Source organism: Schistocerca gregaria, chromosome 7 (assembly GCF_023897955.1).
Source record: "Schistocerca gregaria isolate iqSchGreg1 chromosome 7, iqSchGreg1.2, whole genome shotgun sequence".
NCBI classification, from domain to species: Eukaryota; Metazoa; Arthropoda; class Insecta; order Orthoptera; family Acrididae; genus Schistocerca; species Schistocerca gregaria.
This window is the reverse complement of record NC_064926.1, coordinates 143,832,171-143,850,388: the sequence shown is the minus strand read 5'-3', so window position 1 is coordinate 143,850,388 and position 18,218 is coordinate 143,832,171. Positions and strand designations below refer to the sequence as shown.

The 18,218-nt window shown below is 46.6% G+C and overlaps 1 pseudogene; it reads left to right on the top strand.

The window, feature by feature from the left end:
* Positions 1–16,881: 16,881 nt before the first annotated feature.
* Positions 16,882–17,532, top strand: LOC126282334 (dual specificity protein phosphatase 3-like; annotated as a pseudogene).
* The last annotated feature ends 686 nt before the right edge of the window (positions 17,533–18,218 follow it).

The following is an 18,218-nucleotide window of genomic DNA, read 5'->3' as shown; positions in this document are numbered from 1 at the left end:
TGGCCGCGGTGTGGCAGAACGGTACTTACTTAAAAAACACGCCTCGTATAATTACGGATACAGGTTTCATCAACAGTCACAAATCGGTGCGGATTGCGATTAAACGTCACCAGACATTGAGGTGAAATGTTGTGCCAGATGCGCTCTTGGTCGACTGTGAACAATCGCGGCACTCACCTCGCACATAGGTTCTTCGTGCCAAATTCTCCGTGCAGGACTCGCTCAGTTGAGATGCCTACAGTTTCAGGAATCTAAACGAATATTTATTCAGCGGTCTTGTATTATCACGTCGGCGCCGTCTACAGTTGCACTTTAACTTAATTATTTAGAACAGAAATTCGGTAGTTGAATAAGTGCAACAGAGAAAAATATTGCTGGCTGTCGTTTCTTGTCCCATTACCGAAAGAAGGTAAATAAAGTGGAATCTGAGCTATGATACTTTGGTGAAGAAGCACAATACCATTGTTCTTTACATCTTTAAGCAAACTTCAGTTCCTGGTACCAAATTGTTAAGATGTCTGTAAAACGCGTTTACAAAGTTGCACTGTATTTCTGAAGGTGTTGTGTCCGCAGTAGCGAAGCAATAACGCTCAATATACGCTAAACTCTATAGGACGAAAATGCGCCGTCCCAAAATTACATGACCTGAGCTGCAGTAGATGTTCATTTACATCTACATCTACATCTATGTACTTACTCTGCAAGCAACTGCACGGTGCGGGGCGGAGAGTACCATGTACCATTACTAGTGGTTTCCATTTCTGTTCCACTCGCAGATAGAGTGATGGAAGAAAGACTATCTACACTCCTGGAAATGGAAAAAAGAACACACTGACACCGGTGTGTCAGACCCACCATACTTGCTCCGGACACTGCGAGAGGGCTGTACAAGCAATGATCACACGCACGGCACAGCGGACACACCAGGAACCGCGGTGTTGGCCGTCGAATGGCGCTAGCTGCGCAGCATTTGAGCACCGCCGCCATCAGTGTCAGCCAGTTTGCCGTGGTATACGGAGCTCCATCGCAGTCTTTAACACTGGTAGCATGCCGCGACAGCGTGGACGTGAACCGTATGTGCAGTTGACGGACTTTGAGCGAGGGCGTATAGTGGGCATGCGGGAGGCCGGGTGGACGTACCGCCGAATTGCTCAACACGTGGGGCGTGAGGTCTCCACAGTACATCGATGTTGTCGTCAGTGGTCGGCGGAAGGTGCACGTGCCCGTCGACCTGGGACCGGACCGCAGCGACGCACGGATGCACGCCAAGACCGTAGGATCCTACGCAGTGCCGTAGGGGACCGCACCGCCACTTCCCAGCAAATTAGGGACACTGTTGCTCCTGGGGTATCGGCGAGGACCATTCGCAACCGTCTCCATGAAGCTGGGCTACGGTCCCGCACACCGTTAGGCCGTCTGCCGCTCACGCCCCAACATCGTGCAGCCCGCCTCCAGTGGTGTCGCGACAGGCGTGAATGGAGGGACGAATGGAGACGTGTCGTCTTCAGCGATGAGAGTCGCTTCTGCCTTGGTGCCAATGATGGTCGTATGCGTGTTTGGCGCCGTGCATGTGAGCGCCACAATCAGGACTGCATACGACCGAGGCACACAGGGCCAACACCCGGCATCATGGTGTGGGGAGCGATCTCCTACACTGGCCGTACACCTCTGGTGATCGTCGAGGGGACACTGAATAGTGTACGGTACATCCAAACCGTCATCGAACCCATCGTTCTACCATTCCTAGACCGGCAAGGGAACTTGCTGTTCCAACAGGACAATGCACGTCCGCATGTATCCCGTGCCACCCAACGTGCTCTAGAAGGTGTAAGTCAACTACCCTGGCCAGCAAGATCTCCGGATCTGTCTCTCATTGAGCATGTTTGGGACTGGATGAAGCGTCGTCTCACGCGGTCTGCACGTCGAGCACGAACGCTGGTCCAACTGAGGCGCCAGGTGGAAATGGCATGGCAAGCCGTTCCACAGGACTACATCCAGCATCTCTACGATCGTCTCCATGGGAGAATAGCAGCCTGCATTGCTGCGAAAGGTGGATATACACTGTACTAGTGCCGACATTGTGCATGCTCTGTTGCCTGTGTCTATGTGGCTGTGGTTCTGTCAGTGTGATCATGTGATGTATCTGACCCCAGGAATGTGTCAATAAAGTTTCCCCTTCCTGGGACAATGAATTCACGGTGTTCTTATTTCAATTTCCAGGAGTGTATATATCTCCGTATGAGCCCTAACTTCTCGTATCTTATCTTAGTGATCCCTACGCGAAATGTACGTTGGAGGCAGTAAGATCGTTCTGCAGTCAGATTCAAATGCCGGTTCTCTAAACTTTCTCAGTAGTGTTCTTTGAGATGAATGTCTTCTTCCCTCCAGGGCTTACCACTTGAGTTACCGAAGCATATACGTAACACTTACATGCTGATCGAACCTACTATTAACAAATCTAACAGCTCGCCCCTGAACTGCTTCAGAGTCTTCTTTCAACGAGACCTGGTGTGGATCCCACACTCTCTAGCAGTACTCCAGAACAGGTTGCACTAACGTCCTAGATGCGGTCTCCTTCACAGATGAACCACACTTCCCTAAAATTCTCTCGATAAATCGAAGTCGACCATGCGCTTCCCCTACCACAATCCTCGCATACTCGTTCCATTTCATACCGATTCGCAAAGTTACGCCCAGATAAATAAACGACGTGACTGTGTCAAGCAGGACACTACTAATGCTATAACCGAACATTACAGGTTTGTCTTTCCTACTCATTCACGTTAACTTATGTTTTTATATATTTAGAGCCAGCTGCCATTCATCACACCAACTAGAAATTTTGTCTAGGTCATTTATGATCCTGGGCACCGGCCTTGCCACAGAGGATACACCGGTTCCCGTCAGATCACCGAAGGCCGCCACACACTGTTGCCGTTTTTCGAGGTGCATTCAGCCTCTTGATGCCAATTGAGGAGCTGTTCGACCGAATAGTAGCAGCTCCGGTCACTGGAAACCATCGTAACGACTGGGAGAGCGGTATGCTGACCACACGCCCCTCGTATCCTCATCCTCAGCTGAGGATGACACGGCGGTCGGATGGTCCCAATGGGCCACTTGTGGTCTGAAGACGGAGTGTGCATTTATGATCCTACAGTTACTGATCTTCGACACATTCCTGTTCACCAAAGCATCATCAGCCAACAATCGCTGATTGCTGTGTACCCTGTCTGCCAGATCATTTATGTATATAGGAAGTAGCAACGGTCCTATCACACTTCCCTGGAGCGTCCCTGATGTTACCCCTGTCTCCGATAAACACTCGCCATCGAGGACAACATATTGGGTTCTATTACTTAAGAAGTTTTCGTGCCAGTCACGTATCTGGGAACCAGTTCCGGTTGCTCGTACCTTCGTGTCGAATGCCTTCCGGGAATCTAGAAATACGGGATCTGCCTGTTGTCCTTCATCCATAGTTCGCAGTATATCATGTGAGAAAAGAGCAAGCTGGGTTTCGCACGATCGAAATTTATCATACTGATCTGTAGTTTTGTGTGTCCGTTCTTTTACCCTTCTTATATACAGGAGTCACCTGCGCTTTTTTCCAGTCGCTTGGCACTTCTCGCTGGTGGACAGTTTCGCGATAAATGCAAACTAAGTAGGGAGCCAATGACATAGAGTACTCTTTGTAAAATCGAAATGGGATTCCATCCGGAACTGGCGACTTATTTATTTTCAACTCTTTCAGTTGTTGCTCTGCACCAGGGATGCTTATTGCTACTTCATCTATGCGGGACTCTGTGCGATGGTCAAACAACGATACTTATGTACGATTCTCCTGCATAAACCATTTCTGAAACGTGGAATTTAAAACTTCAGCCTTCCTTTTGCCATGTTCTAGTGCCAAACCAGACTGTTCAACGTGTGACTGAATGGAAGCCTTAGACCCGCTTAGCACTTTTACATAGGACCAGAATTTTTTCGGGTTCTCCGCCAGATCTTTAGCCAACGTATGACGGTGGCAGCTGTTGTATGCTTCGTGCACAGATCTCTGCTAATCTCTGCCTGTCGTCATTTGCCCATACTCTTCTGAACCGAGAGTGCAAAAGTCTTTGCTTTCTCAGCATTTTCTGAATTTCGTTATTAAAACATGGTGGATCTTTTCCGTCCTTAATCCACTTACTAGGCACATTCTTGTCCAGAGAACGATTTACAGTCTGTTTAAACTTTGCGCATAATTCCTCTGTGTTTATCAATCTGAAACTAAATGATTGAAGTTCGTTGTCTAAGTGAGAAGCTAACAACTGATTATCTTCTCTTTCTAGCAGAAACACTCTTCTAGCCCTCTTGACTGATTTATTAACTTTCGTAACCACAGTCGCTGTGATGACATCATGATCACTAATGCCTTTCTCTATACTGAGGCCAACGATAAGGTCTGTCCTGAAACTGCCAGGAAGTTCCATATAAGCGCACACTCCGCTGCAGAGTGAAAATCTCATTCAAGGTCTGTCCTGTTGGCAGCTACAAGGTCCAAGAAATTTCCGTCGCGCGTGGGCTGCCGAACTAGCTGCTCAAGATGGTTTTTGGAAAACGTGTTCAAAGTACTTCACATGACTGTCTGTCTGCACCCCCTCCAATGAATACATACACATTCCAGTCTATACTCGGTAGGTTAAAGTCCCCACCAACTAGTATTCCATAATCTGGGTATTTATTCACAACTGACTAAAGACTTTCTGTGAATGACTCTAGGATTGTCACCGGGGTGTCGGGTGCACGATAAAAACATCCAATAATTAACGTGATTTCACGTAGACCTGTTGTGCGCGAGCAGATAACTTCACTATCACTGTCAGATTGAACCTCAATAGAGACAATATATTTGTCGACAGCAATAACACTCCCCCTCCTATGGTGTCTAATCCGTCTTTTCGGTAAACATTCCAAGACTCATTAAATATCTCAGAACCTTTTACTTCGGGTTTTAGCCAGCTCTCAGTCCCAAAAATAATTTGATGTGGGGAACTTTCCTGGAGGGCAGCAAATTAGAGAACTTTGGTACGAATACTTAGACAGTTTACTGATAAGATTTTTACAGTCCAACTGACTTTATACTGAATGCGTCTCATTTTGCTGTATGCGTATTGACTAGCGAGTGTTCATGAGAGTGCCTCAAGCTACTGCCTAGCCTAAGAAAACCCATGCGCACTCCACAAGTACTCTGATAACCGAGTACCTGCTTCCTTTGTACAGTGTACACCTGACATCCCAAGTGGAGTCCTGCAAGTCCTCACCGAATAACTCATGTCCAGAAATCTGAAGCCAAGACCGTCATACAGAGACGATGAAGCCTTTGGTTGAGACCCTCTACTCTGGGAACGATGCCGTAAATTGCGAACTCTGCTTGAGACCAGCTATCTTCATCATCTGCGAGCAGATGGCTGCACCCGGCACGCTCGATAGCCACAGGCAAAGCCGCCTCCACAATTCGGGTAGGGCAGACATATCGAGTGCACAATGGCTTTCTTTCCAGCCCTGAACGCTATCTTCCTTGGGGGCTCCATAACACGCCTAACATTGGAGCTCTCATTAACTAGCAAACCCCTGCCGAAGGAACGGCCACCTATTCACTCACAGGGTGTATACAGGGCCGTACGGCCGGCCTCACATTGGCCCTCCGTCTCGAGGGACACGAACGCATTACCACCCGCCACTCACCCTGCGGATCCACTGCGTCGGGTTCACTAGAGGGTACCTCGGCAGTAGAGTCCTTGGGCGAAATAAGCGAGATTTGAGGTATCCCATGCGACGCTCCAGAATCTCCACCACCGCTACACCCCGTGGCGATAGCCTGAAGGCGCCTGATCACAGCCAAAACAACATTCAACTGTTCGCGAACTGCGCCCAGCTCCTCGTGCGTTTGCACGCAGCAGGCACACATCCTCCTCACCACAGCAGTACTAACTGAAGAGTAAACAGTAAAAGCTGGCAGAAACCTAGATAAGCAACATGTTACCCTCCTGACGTGTAACCCAGGGACGCTGATCTCAGTGAACTACACTACGGGCCATTAAAATTGCTACACCACGAAGTTGCAATAGACGCGAAATTTAACCAACAGGAAGAAGATGCTGTGATATGCAAATGATTAGCTTTTTAGAGAATTCACACAAGGTTGGCGCCGGTGGCGACACCTACAACGTGCTGACATGAGGAAAGTTTCCTACTGATTTCTCATACCCAAACAGCAGTTGACCGGCGTTGCCTGGTGAAACGTCGTTGTGATGCCTCGTGTAGGGAGGAGAAATGCGTACCATCACGTTTCTGACTTTGATAAAGGTCGGATGGTAGCCCATCGCGATTGCGGTTTATCGTATCGCGACATTGCTGCTCGCGTTGGTCGAGATCCAATGACTGTTAGCAGAATTTGTATTCGGCGGGTTCAGGAGGATAATACAGAAAGCGGTGATGGATCCCAGCGACCTCGTATCTCTAACAGTCGAGATGACAGGCATCTTATCCGCATGGCTGTAACGGATCGTGGAGCTACGTCTCGATCCCTGAGTCAACAGATGGAGACGTTTGCAAGACAACAACCATCTACACGCACAGTTCGATGACGTCTGCAGCAGCATGGACTATCAGCTCGGAGACCATGGCTGAAGTTACCCTTGACGCTGCATCATAGAGGGGAGCGCCTGCGATGGTGTACTCAACGACGAACCTGTGTGCACGAACAGCAAAACGTCATTTTTTCGGATGAATCCAGGTTCTGTTTACAGCATCATGATGGTCGCATCCGTGTTTGGCGACATCGCGGTGAACGCACATTGCAAGCACATCGCCATACTGGCGTATCACCCAGCGTGATGGTATGGTGTGCCATTCGTTACACGTCCCGATCATCTCTTGTTCGCATTGACGGCGCTTTGTACAGTGGACGTTACATTTCAGATGTGTTACGACCTGTGGCTCTACCCTTCATTCGGTCCCTGTGAAACCCTACATTTCAGCAGGATAATGCACGATCGCATGTTGCAGGTCCTGTACGGGCCTTTCTGGATACAAAAAATGTTCGACTGCTGCCCTGGCCAGCACATTCTCCAGATCTCTCACCAACTGAAAACGTCTGGACAATGGTGGCCGAGCAACTGACTCGTCACAATGCGCCAGTCATTACTCTTGATGAACTGTGGTATCGTGTTGGAGCTGCTTGGGCAGCTGTACCTGTACATACCATCCAAGGTCTGTTTGACTCAATGCCCAGGCGTATCAAGGCCGCTATTACGGCCAGAGGTGGTTGTTCTGCGTACTGATTTCTCAGGATCTATGCACCCAAATTTCGTGGAAATGTAATCACATGTCAGTTCTAGTATAATATATTTGTCCAATGAATACCGGTTTATCATCTGCATTACTTCTTGGTGTAGTAATTTTAATATCCAGTAGTGTATGTAGCTGGTTGTTCAGGAGAAATGACAACTGAGCTACGTACTCAGCTTTACACTTACAGCTAACAGAAAAGCGCGAGACTAAACTTCTTAAATACCAGAACACGTAAGCAATTAAACAAATATATACTATTAAGAAGACACAGGAGAAGCTAAATACGTCACTTGATACCCTGGAGATGTGTCACAGACGACAGCTGGCACCTACACTGATTAGAACGGTCACCAATTTCAAAACAAACAGCTTAGTAACTACTACACTACTCACTAACTGAATATACAGTTAAGTAACGCGAGATTAAACTCCGAGCCTCTGAGGCTGCAGGTCTACTGAATATTTACTATACGCAAAGGCCGTGGAACCAAATAAATAAAGAGATACTAGCGACAGAATTCACGGCTGTCGTCATGCCCTGATCTAGAGGTCTAGAGAGGGGGGAAGGGGAGGTGTCGGGGGTATCCGCTTTTAGTGGCAATTTCAGGGAACGCCTAATTTATATTTTTGAAGAAAAAGACCTTGTTTCACCAAGCACCTAGCATGCAGCGCACGTTGGTCTGTCGATTATTCATATTATTTTGAAACGCATCCCTGTTGGTTTTTGAACATTTTTGAACACATTCTAAGCTGATTTATGAACGAATCATAAGTTGAGTTTTGAATGCGTACTTAATGTACGTGATGTCTCTGCCAGGAGAATCCGGGTTGCATCTTGAAATTAAATGATCAGCGTTGTTAAAATTATTAGCGAAATCCACAGATTCAGACAACGAGAGCGAATAAACGGCTAACAGAAATAACAGTTAAGAATGGTTATATATTATCTTCTCACTGTAGCCAAGAAAACGAAATTCCGACAGAAAATTTTGGCCAGATCGTCATACTGATAAGGGCCAGTTGCATAGTCCCTGGTTCGCAGCCACTGTTCAATTCTGGGAATAGAGCGGAAAACGCATTATACGAACACGTAATAACGCCTAACCGGAGAATAAACGCGGGGTAACTAAACCGGTGGTTCTGGAAGGGTTAGTGAAGTAACCCGGAGAAGTTTTGATAATGACAGGAATAGTTACAGAATTAGTGATGACAAGACTGTTTGGTAGAACGAGGAATGAGAAGAAACGGGGACATCATACAAATTATATGGAAGAATATGACAATTCGAAATTTGTGTAAAAATTTCGTACTACTACTTTTCGACCTCATGCTTAAGAAACTGGAGCGTATGGATGAAATGTGAAACTACACTATTGGAAATTGAAATAAGAACACCGCGAATTCATTGTCCCAGGAAGGGGAAACTTTATTGACACATTCCTGGGGTCAGATACATCACTTGATCACACTGACAGAACCACAGCCACATAGACACAGGCAACAGAGCATGCATAATGTCGGCACTAGTACAGTGTATATCCACCTTTCGCAGCAATGCAGGCTGCTATTCAACCATGGAGACGATCGTAGAGATGCTGGATGTAGTCCTGTGGAACGGCTTGCCATGCCATTTCCACCTGGCGCCTCAGTTGGACCAGCGTTCGTGCTGGACGTGCAGACCGCGTGAGACGACGCTTCATCTAGTCCCAAACATGCTCAATGGGGGACAGATCCGGAGATCTTGCTGGCCAGGGTAGTTGACTTACACCTTCTAGACCATGTTGGGTGGCACGGGATACATGCGGACGTGCATTGTCCTGTTGGAACAGCAAGTTCCCTTGCCAGTCTAGGAATGGTAGAACGATGGGTTCGATGACGGTTTGGATGTACCGTGCACTATTCAGTGTCCCCTCGACGATCACCAGAGGTGTACGGCCAGTTTAGGAGATCGCTCCCCACACCATGATGCCGGGTGTTGGCCCTGTGTGCCTCGGTCGTATGCAGTCCTGATTGTGGCGCTCACCTGCACGGCGCCAAACACGCATACGACCATCATTGGCACCAAGACAGAAGCGACTCTCATCGCTGAAGACGACACGTCTCCATTCGTCCCTCCATTCACGCCTGTCGCGACACCACTGGAGGCGGGCTGCACGATGTTGGGGCGTGAGCGGAAGACGGCCTAACGGTGTGCGGGACCGTAGCCCAGCTTCATGGAGACGGTTGCGAATGGTCCTCGCCGATACCCCAGGAGCAACAGTGTCCCTAATTTGCTGGGAAGTGGCGGTGCGGTCCCCTACGGCACTGCGTAGGATCCTACGGTCTTGGCGTGCATCCGTGCGTCGCTGCGGTCCGGTCCCAGGTCGACGGGCACGTGCACCTTCCGCCGACCACTGGCGACAACATCGATGTACTGTGGAGACCTCACGCCCAACGTGTTGAGCAATTCGGCGGTACGTCCACCCGGCCTCCCGCATGCCCACTATACGCCCTCGCTCAAAGTCCGTCTACTGCACATACGGTTCACGTCCACGCTGTCGCGGCATGCTACCAGTGTTAAAGACTGCGATGGAGCTCCGTATGCCACGGCAAACTGGCTGACACTGACGGCGGCGGTGCACAAATGCTGCGCAGCTAGCGCCATTCGACGGCCAACACCGCGGTTCCTGGTGTGTCCGCTGTGCCGTGCGTGTGATCATTGCTTGTACAGCCCTCTCGCAGTGTCCGGAGCAAGTATGGTGGGTCTGACACACCGGTGTCAGTGTGTTCTTTTTTCCATTTCCAGGAGTGTATTTCCTAATATAAGACTTTTTGCATATAGTAGGCCTAATGGACATGTGATATTGGTACTTCATGAATTGTATTCTGTCGTGTTATTTGTGTAAATGATGTACATAAAAATGACCATTTGTGCCAAAACAGTCTCGCTTATTTGGGGTGTAATGTTGTAATATTAGAAAGGTTTATTTCGTTTCTGTCCCGGTTCGGAAATATCGTAAATCCGAGGCTGGCAGTCGTGAACAAATGATGATCGACACGATGGTTACCGATATATACCGATCAAAATTTCGGAACGAAACTCAACTTTTCCTGCACACACACACACACACACACACACACACACACACACACAATACCTCGCCCACGTTCTTGCCCGTCGCAAGAGGTTGGTCACCCAATGACACGTTTGCTGGTGCTAGCGCAGGGCCGATACTACTGACTTTGCGATTTATCACTCGTGCACTATACTAAATCTCCGGTGCCAACTTGTTCCAGTGAGTCAAAGAAAAAGAAAAAGTTCTGGGATAAGGCGGAACGGCTTTCTGGTACGTTCCGGCCGAAGCTAAACCCTGCTCTGTAGGTGACAGACCGTAACAGCCCAACACTGCAAGACGATCGATGTCAGAAAAAAAAGTGTACGGCACGGCAAACGTTTTGAACATTCGCACACGAACGCTGTCTGAATACGAAAAATGAAATGTGTGAAACAAGAGCAGCTACCTCAATTTCTTCTTCCTGTCAGGTTCAAATAAAAATTTAAGCAAGTAAAATGAAAAGCTCCGTCCCCGAGAACGTATAAAGAAAGTGCTACGTGTCGTAGAGCGCCTAACGTATGTCCGAACGAATGCGATGATTGATTGTTGCTACCAGCTGTTTGACTAGATGGCCATATATTTCCTGAGAAATATCATTTCCCTGTTGACGACGGACATTAAATTCGTTTCACTACACGGAAGCTAAACATATTCCACCTATAAAAGCAAAAGGAGTACGATACTGAATTCGACAAACGTTATGTCGCCCGCTACGATCGACAAGAAAGAAGATTCCTTCAAGGTACCCTATTCAAGGAACTTAATTGCGTCGCTTGCTTTTAAAAATCTGGTCAGCATTCTAGACGTCGTTTTGATTTGATTACTGTAGCCGCAAATTCTTCAGTGTTTTGTGTTCGTGAGAGAGACTGCGTGTGTTCATGTATTTACGGCGCTCAAGGACATGATCTTTAGCTCCCTTAATAAGATATTCTCTGAGATATGTGCTTAGAATACAGGAAGCTTATTATATACAAATTACTTGAAATCTCTCTCTCTCTACTTTTTTGTCTCTTTGAGACTCTTACGCACCTCCAGCCTCAAACATACAAAATGTAAAATTATAAACATTGGCTCTTTATAACGTCTAACAAAAGGTGTATAAAAAAAAATTAAAAAAAATAACTAGACAGATCAAAAAAAGTTTTGCATCACCTCGGATCCTAGAGTTCCGGAACCTGTACAGAAAATTGGAATAGACATCAACACAAACATCATTTGCGTCCTTCTTGTTGCTCATGAAAGTCATACATTGCATGTTGTACCACCATACAGCGAGACCATCAGAGGTGGTGGTCCAGATTGCTGTACACAGCGGTACCTCTAATACCCAGTAGCACGTCCTATTGCATTGATGCATGCCTGTATTTGTCGTGGCATGCTATCCACAAGTTCATCAAGGCACTGTTGGTCCAGATTGTCCCACTCCTCAACGGCGATTCGGCATAGATCCCTCAGAATGGTTGCTTGGTCACGTTGTCCATAAACAGCCCTTTTAAATCCATCCCAGGCATGTTCGATAGGGTTCATGTCTGGAGAACATGCTGGCCGCTCTAGTCAAGCGATGTTGTTATCCTGTAGGAAGTCATTCACAAGATGTGCAAGATGGGGGGGCGAATTGTCGTTCATGAAGACGAATGCCTCGCCAATATCCTCCGACGATTGATTGGTTGAAGGCATATGCGACACTCATCGGTGAAGAGAACGTGATGCCAATCCTGAGCGGTCCATTCGGCATGTTGTTGGGCCCATATGTACCGCGCTGAATGGTGTCGTGGTTGCAAAGATGGACCTCACCATGGACGTCGGGAGTGAAGTTGTGCATCATACAGCCTATTGCGCACAGTTTGAGTCGTAACACGACGTCCAGTGGCTGCACAAAGAGCACTATTCAACATGGTGGCATTTCTGACAGGGTTCCTCCGAACCATAATCTGAGGTAGCGGTCATCCACTGCAGCAGAAGCCCTTGGGCGGCCTGACTGAGGCCTGTCATCGACAGTTCCTGTCTCTCTGTGTCTCGTCCATGCCCGAACATCATCACTTTGGTTCACTCCGAGACGCCTGGACCCTTCCCTTGTTGAGAGCCCGTCCTGGCACAAAGTAACAATGCGGACGCGATCGAACCGCGGTATTGACCGTCTAGGCATGGCTGAACTACAGACAACACGAGCCGCGTACCTCCTTCCTGGTGAAATGACTGGAACTGATCGGCTGTCAGACCCCTCCTTCTAATAGGCGCTGCTCGTGCATGGTTGTTTACATATTTGGGCGTGTTTAGTGACATCTCTGAACAGTCAAAGGGACTGTGATTGTGGTACAGTATATACAGTCAACGTCTATCTTCAGGAGTTCTGGGAACTGGGGTGATACAAAACTTTTTTTGATGTGAGTATTATGTTATTTGAGATTTGTGCGTGAACAATGTACTGTTGGAAAGAGCAACCTCTCGAGTTTTACATGGTTCCCTCTAGGTAGCTGCTGTGTTCTCCCACTTCAGTTCTAGTAAAAATGGTGTCGCGACAACAGAAAGGGTCTTGTGATCTACGTTTTGTGCAGTGCGGGTCAGTAATAACTGTTCAGCGTGACTTCGTACTAGGTTTAGTGTGGATCCTCCTACAGCACAGAGCATTATACGATGGCATGAACAATTCCGAGAAACAGGTTGTTTGTGCAAATGCAAATCGCCGGGCCGTCCCCGAATGTCTAACACAGGTGTCGAAGACTTACGCCATAGTTTCACAAGGAGTCCGCAGAAATCCGTTTGTCGCGCAGCTCGACTGATCAACATGCCTCAGACGTCCGTCTGGCGTTTATTGCGTCGACGTTTACACCTGAAACCATACAAAATTCAGCTACTGCAAGCTCTTAATGACAAACAACAACGTGTGGAGTTCTGTAATTTCGTTCTTGGCAAGATGGAGGATGAAAGTTTTCTTCCACACTCAGTTTTTAGCAACGAGGCAACATTCCATTTAAATGGAAAGGTGAACCGTCATAATGTGAGAATATGGGGTATGGAACAACTACATGAAGTTATACAACATGAGAGGGATGTAATGTGTTTTGTACAGTTTCACAGGAAAAGGTGTATGGTCCATTTTTCTTTGCCGAGAACATTGTTACAGGAACACGTATCTCTATATGCTTCAGTTCTTTCCTTTCCCACAGTTGGAGACTCAATCGAACGACTTCATTTACCAACAGCATGGGTCACCGTGACACTGGCATCTGTAAGTGTGGACATATTTAATTCAAAGGATTATTGAACGATGGATCATTCGGACTGGACCAAATGATTCAGCCTTACATTACTGGCCTCTGAGGTCGTCGGACATGACTGTATGTGGTTATTTTTGTGGGCGTTGTATAAGACTCTGTTTATGTGCCTCCATTACCAACAATAACGAGTTGACTGAGACATCGCATAACAGCAGGTGGAGAGACATACTCGCTTCAGTGTGGGGACAATTTGAGTACCGCATTGGCATATGCTGAGCATATCATGTGGGGCATATTGAAGACCTATGAAAAGGTATGAAAAAGCTTTTTGAGTTTCCCGTTCATCAAAAAACAAAATTCGTTGCCAAATCGGATTTTTTTTTATACAGCGTGTATTACACAATGGCTTAACTAAGATTTTGTCCCCCCCCCCCCCCCCCCCCCGGAACCCCACTCCAAACAAATTTTGGAGGCCTCGTTTGCTAATAAACCTTCTAGGATAAGTTTCCTGTAATTTATGTCTATGGTCACAATCTTTTTGTTAACAGATTACCGGTTTCGGTCGATAATGACCATCATCAGATCTGTTTTACAAAAACAAAATCCTAATGTACTGCAGCCATAGCTGCGCAGCATTTGTGCACCGCCGCCGTCAGTGTCAGCCAGTTTGCCGTGGCATACGGAGCTCCATCGCAGTCTTTAACACTGGTAGCATGCCGCGACAGCGTGGACGTGAACCGTATGTGCAGTTGGCGGACTTTGAACGAGGGCGTATAGTGGGCATGCGGGAGGCCGGGGGGACGTACCGCCGAATTGCTCAACACGTGGGGCGTGAGGTCTCCACAGTACATCGATGTTGTTGCCAGTGGTCGGACAGCAGCGACGCACGGATGCACGCCAAGACCGTAGGATCCTACGCAGTGCCGTAGGGGACCGCACCGCCACTTCCCAGCAAATTAGGGACACTGTTGCTCCTGGGGTATCGGCGAGGACCATTCGCAACCGTCTCCATGAAGCTGGGCTACGGTTCCGCACACTGTTAGGCCGTCTTCCGCTCACGCCCCAACATCGTGCAGCCCGCCTCCAGTGGTGTCGCGACAGGCGTGAATGGAGGGACGAATGGAGACGTGTCGTCTTCAGCGATGAGAGTCGCTTCTGCCTTGGTGCCAAAGATGGTCGTATGCGTGTTTGGCGCCGTACAGGTGAACGCCACAATCAGGACTGCATACGACCGAGGCACACAGGGCCAACACCCGGCATCATGGTGTGGGGAGCGATCTCTTAAACTGGCCGTACACCTCTGGTGATCGTCGAGGGGACACTGAATAGTGCACGGTACATCCAAACCGTCATCGAACCCATCGTTCTACCATTCCTAGACCGGCAAGGGAACTTGCTGTTCCAACAGGACAATGCACGTCCGCATGTATCCCGTGCCACCCAACATGCTCTAGAAGGTGTAAGTCAACTACCCTGGCCAGCAAGATCTCCGGATCTGTCCCCCATTGAACATGTTTGGGACTGGATGAAGCGTCGTCTCACGCGGTCTGCACGTCGAGCACGAACGCTGGTCCAACTGAGGCGCCAGGTGGAAATGGCATGGCAAGCCGTTCCACAGGACTACATCTAGCATCTCTACGATCGTCTCCATGGGAGAATAGCAGCCTGCATTGCTGCGAAAGGTGGATATACACTGTACTAGTGCCGACATTGTGCATGCTCTGTTGCCTGTGTCTATGTGCCTGTCGTTCTGTCAGTGTGATCATGTGATGTATCTGACCCCAGGAATGTGTCAATAAAGTTTCCCCTTCCTGGGACAATGAATTCACGGTGTTCTTATTTCAATTTCCAGGAGTATATATATAAATAACATCACTTGCACGAGTGATGTTGTCAGTAGCACTACTGTTCCCTAACATTTGACGATGCCACTATGGCTGCATTACATTAGGATTTTGTTTTTATAGAACCGATCTGATGATGGTCATTATCGACCGAAACCGGCAATCTGTTAACAAAAAAATTGTGACCATGGACGTTAATTAAAGGAAACTTATTGTATATACGGGTCACTGTTTATTTCCGACAATGTCGCAGCTTGTGAACCTTCAAGGAACAAATCTGAAAACATCAGACTTACACACACCATAATCCAGCTTAAAACTGAAATAAACCCAGCTACTGTTGCACTCTTTGTAGCATAAGCAATGCCTTCAGTTTTGTAAAGTGAGGCTACATGCTAAAGAAGACACATCTTTCACACAGATTTACTCTTACAACTCAAAAAGTTTTTCGACACCGTCGCTCAAGTTAGGAGAACAATATGTTTTATGTTCAGTACTTAGGCCAGCTAAAAAAAAAAAAATAAAGAAAATGGCTCCAAGCACTATGGGACTTAACATCTGAGGTCATCATTCCCCATCAGTCCCCTAGAACTTAGAACTAATTAAACCTAACTAACCTAAGGACATCACAGACATCCATGCCCGAGGCAGGATTCGAACCTGCGACCGTAGCAGCAGCGCGGTTCCGGACTGAAGCGCCTAGAACTGCTCGGCCACAACGGCCGGCTTTGCTCGCTATAGCACTTAATTTGGAGAAGAACACCGAGTTTCTAAGAAATGCCTTGATTTGTTTCAATTTAGAAAATGATCTTTATGCTGTAGCACAAGTAACTGGCAGAGTCACGTGCAGCTGAAGAGTTGTGCAGTCATCAGGGAGACTACCTGCAAGAAAAGTGTTTTAAACAAACAAAATATTTGCGAGATATTTAATTTACAACATGTTTCCTTTCTTTCCAAATTCTTTCGACATGAATGTTTCTAGGCTAACAAGTTCATGTGAAAGATATTTGGTTAAATCTAACTGGTGCTTTCTAACCAGCATGTCTAATCTTTTCTGTGTATCCTCATTTTCTAACTTAAAAAAATGAACAGGATGTAAGAGTGTTTAATATTTTTGAAGACGAATAGTGTCTTGTAAATAGCCACATGCGATTTAAGAAGGGGAAAATAGGCTGAAGACGTTAATTGAATGAGGGCATTGGACTACAGTAGTCCGCGCATCTCTGTTAACTATATTGCTATGGTGGCAAATAGTGTGGATCGAGACCAGCTGGCGCAAAAAATTAAAAAAAAAAAAGTTTATCCAAATGGTGTTGGTAGTGGAACTGTCCAAAGATGGGAAAGTTTTAAGAATCCAACATATTGTTGAACGTAGTTAGCCGTTGGTGTTGCAAAATGATGTCTTGGCGTGATAAGTACCCAACTGTCTATTCCAATAACGGAGACGAGACAACTGAACATACTTCGTTAAGTGTCATTCATTCGACGAAAACTGTCCTCAGACCTTTGCCTGGTTCAGAAAGTTGGCGATTGGATTTGGAAGACAGGATTATGCTAGATGTCGAGACCAAGTTTACCCAAATATACTCATAGGAGATGCGGGTGCCGCAAAAAAAAAAAAGGAATATCTAAGAAAGATCGGTGTCACCCATGTTCTGAATACTGCAGAAGACAACAGATTTGGAATGGTAAATACAAGCAGAGATTATTATAGAGATTCAGGCATAAAGTATATGGGACTTCAGCTCCAAGATTTACCAGTTACAAATATTGCTTTATACTTTGAGGAAGCTGCTGATTTCATTGAAGAAGACATAAAGTGGAGGTAAGGTTTTGGTCCATTGTCTGATGAGAATGTCTCGCTCGAGTACATGTGTTCTGGCATATTTTATGATTAAAGAAAGGTTACCAGCTCCGGTAGCAATAAAAATGGTGCGTACAAACCGTGATATTCGCCCTAACAATGGATTTTTGAGGCAGCTTGCTGATTTGGACAACAGGCTTAAAAGAGAGCGACAGCGCGCTGCTGAAAAATACAACTTGTGATAATTTTCCTGACCGACAAATTTTTACCAAGAGTACAATATCCAGTCCTTACATATCGGTAGATAACTTGTGCTATCGTGTTGTTATCATTCATGTTCAAATAGTAAATTGAAACACACAGCTCGAAACTGTTGTTGTGTCCATGTGTTGGGAGATGACTCACTGTGAAATTATGTAACTGAAGTTTTTTAACGGCAACAGCGTCTTTAATTTTGTAATCAGCTTATAATTACTAATATGACTCTTGCAGTGGCATGAGTAATGACATGTAAATTTAGCCAGCATGTGCCTAAAAAAGTGAAAACGTTAAGTTCAGGACTCTGCACATAAAAAACCATTTCTGTACCTGTGATATTTAAAAAAAATGGCTAACACATCTACCTGGTAAGGAGGAGACCTGCGTTCAAGTCCTTCCTGTAGCAGAAATTTTAATTAATTTCTTCAGCTTCTATCATTATCGTAGCTACAAAAGAGCTCCAATTCCGACCCTGTTAAAAGTCGACGTAATACCAGCTTTTAAATCATTTTATTGAAATAGAAATACCTGACCGCTATATTAAATTTGTAGCTCAAGTTTCAAGTTCTTTTATTTTCTTGCTTAGATATTGTCAGACATTAATTTGTCCATCGCGCCAAGTATTTTCTCCATCTCCGAATAACCAGTACGCCACACAACACAGTGCACT